This window comes from Protopterus annectens, chromosome 16.part0 (assembly GCF_019279795.1).
Source record: "Protopterus annectens isolate FY-2018-M chromosome 16.part0, PAN1.0, whole genome shotgun sequence".
In the NCBI taxonomy this organism is placed as follows: Eukaryota; Metazoa; Chordata; order Ceratodontiformes; family Protopteridae; genus Protopterus; species Protopterus annectens.
The window spans coordinates 878,817,798-878,823,797 of record NC_056750.1 but is presented as its reverse complement, the minus strand read 5'-3'; positions in this window follow the sequence as shown (position 1 = coordinate 878,823,797).

Genomic DNA, 6,000 nt, shown 5'->3' with positions numbered 1-6,000 from the left:
ACAAAATTATTATTATTATTATATAGTGACAACTCCGTAAGGAATTATTTTTGTTACTGCTGTACTATGTATACTGAACAGAGCACCACAGCATCCAAAATAAACAAAACAAGTATAATGTAAAATGTCAAAAAGTAGCAGTAAAGGCATACAGATTAAAGCAATGTATGAATTAAAGCCACTGTGCCCTATCTTTGAAAGCCTGTATCTATCTGCCCATTTAAGATTTCATTATAAAACACACGTGATAACAGAAGGAGTTCAGCTACATATTTTTTCTCTGCAACTTGAATCTTTTGAGTAATGTAGGCAGACTATTAAAATAGACTTTACCTAAATTCAGTCTTGTTAAAACAGATCTTATATAAGTATAGTTCTCACTTTGCATACGCTTGATAATGCAACCATTTTAAAGCAGGACTACATCTTCATTTTATAGTTTACATTTTGCATGCAGCTTTAGTAAAATGCAGTTTTAGTCTTCTCAGTCTCAGTCTCAGTCTCATTCTCAGTCTCAGTCTCAGTCTCAGTCTCAGTCTCATTCTCATTCTCAGTCTCATTCTCAGTCTCATTCTCATTCTCAGTCTCAGTCTCATTCTCAGTCTCAGTCTCATTCTCAGTCTCATTCTCATTCTCAGTCTCAGTCTCAGTCTCAGTCTCATTCTCATTTTCAGTCTCATTCTTCTTTTTCTTCTTCTTCTTTCGGCTGTTCCCGTTAGGGGTCGCCACAGTGGATCATCTGTTTCCATTTCTTCCTGTCCTCTGCATCTTGCTCTATTACACCAACCACCTGCATGTCCTCTCTCACCATATCCATAAACCTTATCTTAGGCCTTCCTCTTTTCCTGTTACCTGGTAGCTTCATCCTTAGCACCTTTTTCCCAGTATACTCTGCATCCCTCCTCAGCACATGTCCAAACCAATGCAATCTCGCCTCTCTGGCTTTGTCTCCAAACCTTCCAACCTGGGCTGACCCTCTAATATACTTATTCCTAATCTTGTCCATCCTCGTCACACCCAGTGCAAATCTTAACATCTTCAACTCTGCCATGTCAAGCTTGGACTCCTGCCTTTTTGTCAATGCCACTGTCTCCAACCCATATAACATAGCTGGTCTCACTACCCTCTTGTAGACCTTCCCTTTCACTCTTACTGGTACTCGTCCATCACAAATCACTCCTGACACTCTTCTCCACACACTCCACCCTGCCTGTACTCCCTTCTTCACCTCTCTTCCACACTCACCGTTACTCTGAACTGTTAATCTCAAGTATTTAAACTCATCCACCTTTGCCACCTCTACTCCCTGCATCCTCACCATTCCTCTATCCTCCCTCTCATTCACACACACATATTCTGCCTTAGTCCTGCTGACCTTCATTCCTCTTCTCTCTAGAGCATATCTCCACCTCTCCAGGGTCTCCTCCACCTGTTCCATACTCTCACTACAAATCACAATGTCATCTGCAAACATCATAGTCCACGGGGACTCCTGTCTGATCTCGTTTGTCAACCAGTCTATCACCATTGCAAATAAGAAAGGGCTCAGAGCTGATCCTTGATGTAATCCCACTTCCACCTTAAATGCATCCGTCGCTCCAACCGCAGACCTCACCGCTGTCACACTACCCTCGTACATATCCTGTACCACTCTTACATACTTCTGTGACACTTCCGACTTCCTCATACAGTACCACAACTCCTCTCTAGACACCCTGTTATATGCTTTCCCTAAGTCCACAAAGACACAATGCAACTCCTTCTGAACTTCTCTGTACTTCTCCATCAACACTCTCAAAACAAGCATTGCATCTGTAGTGCTCTTTCCCGGCATGAAACCATACTGCTGACCACTAATCATCACGTCCCTTCTTAACCTAGCTTCCACTACTCTTTTCCATAACTTCATGTTGTGACTGATTAATTTAATCCCTCTGTAGTTACTACAGCTCTGCAGATCACCCTTATTCTTAAAAATTGGTACCAAAACACTTTTTCTCCATTCCTCAGACACCCTCTCACTTTCCAAGATTTCATTAAACAATCTAGTTAAAAACTCCACTGCCATGTCACCTAAACACCTCCATGCTTCCACAGGTATGTCATCTGGACCAACAGCCTTTCCATTCTTCATCCTCTTCATAGCTATCCTTACTTCCTTCTTGCTAATCCACTGCACTTCATGATTCACTATCCGCACATCATCCAACCTTCTCTCCCTCTCATTCTCTTCATTCATCAGCCCTTCAAAGTACTCTTTCCATCTGCTCAACATACTCTCCTCACTTGTGAGTATGTTTCCCTCATTATCCTTTATCACCCTTACCTGCTGCACATCTTTCCTAGATCGGTCCCTCTGTCTAGCCAGTCGGTACAGGTCCTTTTCACCCTCCTTAGTGTCCAACCTCTCATACAATTCTTCATGCTTCTTATCCTAAGCCTTCACCACCTCTCTCTTTGCCATGCACCTCATCTCCTTATACTCTTGTCTACTTTCTTCATCTCTTTGACAATCCCACTTCTTCTTTGCCAACCTCTTTCTCTGTATACTCTCCTGTACTTCTTCATTCCACCACCAGGTCTCCTTGTCCTCCTTCCTCTTTCCAGATGTCACACCAAGCACCTTTCTAGCCATCTGTCTTACTAGCTCTGCTGTAGTTACCCAGCTATTCGGTAACTCTTCACTGCCACCCAGTGCCCGTCTTAACTCTTCCCTGAACTCCACCTCACAATTACCCTTTTTCAATTTCCACCATTTGATGCTTGGTGCTGCCCTCACACTCGTCCTCCTCTTCTTGATCACTAATGTCATCCTACAAACCACCATTCTATGCTGCCTAACTACACTTTCCCCTGCCACCACTTTATAGTCTCCAATCTCCTTCAGACTGGCCCTTCTACATAAGATATAATCCACCTGTGTGCATCTTCCTCCACTCTTGTATATCACCCTATGTTCCTCCCTCTTGTTAAAATATGTATTCACCACAGCCATGTCCATCCTTTTTGCAAAATCCACTACCATCTGACCTTCTGCATTCCTTTGTTTAACACCATACCTTCCCATCACTTCCTCATCCCCTCTGTTCCCTTCACCAACATGCCCATTGAAATCTGCTCCAATCACCAGTCTCTCACCCTTGGGTACAGTCATCACCACTTCATCCAACTCACTCCAGAATTTTTCTTTCTCATCCATTGCACACCCAACTTGTGGAGCATATGCACTAACAACATTCATCATTACACCATCAGTTTCCAGCTTCATAAACATCACTCTATCCGACACTCTTTTCACCTCCAAAACACTCTTAGTAAAGTGTACAAATAAGATATGTTCAATGAATAACCTTCAGGCCAAAACAGTAATAAGGATAGATATACAAAGCATTCAGTTTCGCAAAAAAACATTTTGTTGTGTGCCAAAATGACCTTACAGAAATAAAAGCAAACAACTACAAATCTGGCCATCTGAACATGTTTTGGTATTAAAATGTATTTTATTTTTCACAAAGTCTGAGGCTCAAGACTAAAACAGAATTCAAGTTAGAAAGACAACATCTAAAACGTGTAAACTTTCAAGTCAGAATACAACATGTACAGAATACAAAGTACATAGTTCAGTTTGGTTCAGTTAATCAGGTCAGTAAAACACTCTCAGTCGAGATAGCTCAGGTATATATATGACTTAATCTATGCTGCTGTCTATATTACATACTTTGTAATTAAAAAATATTTGCCAACATTCTTATTTTGCAGTTCATTGTATTCCTTGTATTAATAACATTCTACTAATCAGCTACAAAAAGTTCCTGAGTGACTTCTATGCTAAAAGCACATTATAATTTATGCAGTAAAATTTGAGACCTTTATAATCGACCAAATACATTTATCAATTGGCACCTGAAGAAGTCATCAAAATATTAAAACGCAGTTAAAGTAATTCCTAGATCCCCATAACAACCTTGTAGTAAATAAACAATCAAAAATAGTTCCCCTACACATGCTTGAGGTGAAATTACTCGAGCATCGGTAGCCTGCAGAAAAAAGACAAATGGAATAACACTGAGTGCTTTTTCCCATAAGAAATCATTGCTGGCATGTTTTCTAATTATGTTCCAGAAATTATTCACTTCTCCCTTTTTCGAGTTGGTGTGACCATGAAGTTGGTATAAACACACACGCGCGCACACACACACACACACACACACACACACACACACACACACACACACACACACACACACATAGTGGGTGGGGGGGAGGCTTGCCTCGCTGCAAAAAATATGTGAAAAGGAGATTTTTACCCGTTTGGATTTTGGGCATTTTTTTTTTTGTCCTTTTGTAAAGTCAGCTTTCAGGAACACAGTTTATTCATACAATGTCTCATACTGTTTGCACTGATAATTTCAATGTTTGTAACTTTCTTATATTTTTCTTTCTTGTATTTTGTAACTGAATAGCATGCATATTCTTGCTTATGTTTACACTCATTTCCAGACTGTGGCTGCAAAGGGTCAATAGGCCGGCCCACTATTTGATAAACAAATACTAAATAACTAGCTAGCTACAGTGGATATAAAAAGTTTACACACCCCTGTTAAAATGCCAGGTTTTTGTGATATAAAAAAATGAGACCACAATAAATAATTTCAAAACTTTTCCCACCTTTAATGTGACCTATAGCGTGTACAATTCAATTGAAAAACAAACAATGTTCATCAATTTTGGAGGGATGTCCAGTTCTTTGCAACGTCACTGTTGTCCCATATTTTCTCCACTTTTTGATGGCTGTCTTCACTGTGTTCCATGGTATATCCAATGCTGCAGAAATGTTTTTGTACCCTTCTCCTGTCTCATACCGTTCAACGATGAGATCCCTTTGGTTTGTAAGCTCTCTGCGAACCATGGCTTTTGCTGCAGCAGGCAACTGAGTAAATCTCAGGAAAATTCTACTAGGACAGCTGAACATTATTTGAGGCTAATCAGAGTCTCTTTAATTGATGGCAAGTGTGTACCCAAGAAGACTGAATGTTGTAATTAAATCAAAAGGTGCTTCAACAAAGTATTAGTTTAAAGGTGTGCACACAACAGAGTACTAGTTTAAGGGTGTGCACACTTATGCAACCAGCTTATTGTACATTTTTTATTTTTTATATTTTTTTCCCGTAACAGATTTGTTTGTTTTTCAATTGAATTGTACATGTATAGGTCACATTAAAGGTGGGAAAAGTTTTGAGATGATTTATTGTGGTCTCATTTTTTTATATCAGAAAAACTTGGCATTTTTAATAAGGGTATGTACATTTATTTTATTTATTTATTTATTTTATTTTACATTTGTTTACCGGGCTAGTCCAACTGGATACATGTCCATTTTCAGTGGAGGCCCGGGGAGAAAAGCTCCAGTTACACAGCATCATAGAGACATACAAAAACATTCAATAACATTTACATTTTACATTTATAGAATAGACATTTTAAAACAACATTTTGAACATTGAAAGGAAAAAGTTTGGCAATAACATTAATATGGCGTAATACCTCTGCGGTTACCAAAAATTAGAATAAGACAGAAAAAAATGGCTAATAGAGTTACAGATAAGAAGTAATACTCAGGGAGGAGAGTGCAAAGAATAAGGAGGAGGGTTAGTTATAAGGAATGGTTAGAAGTAGAGATTTATGGTAGAGAATAATATTTTGATTGGTGACAGGTAGTTAGAGAAAAAACAAATGGTTAGTCAGGCTTGTTACAAGAGCATAACCAGTGATTGGAGAGGAAAAGTTTTAGGTTAGTTTTAAATAGTGGGAGAGAGGTGAGGGTAGTGAGGTCATTTGGTAACTGATTCCATATTTTACAGACTGAGTTTGAGAATAACGAATCACCTGCTAACTTAGAGAAGGAAGTGTGTATCAACATTTTGTTGGCAGAGCGCAGATTCTTCAAATTATTATAAGGTCTTATAAGGGTAGAGAGAATTGGGGTGTTATTGGGTTGGT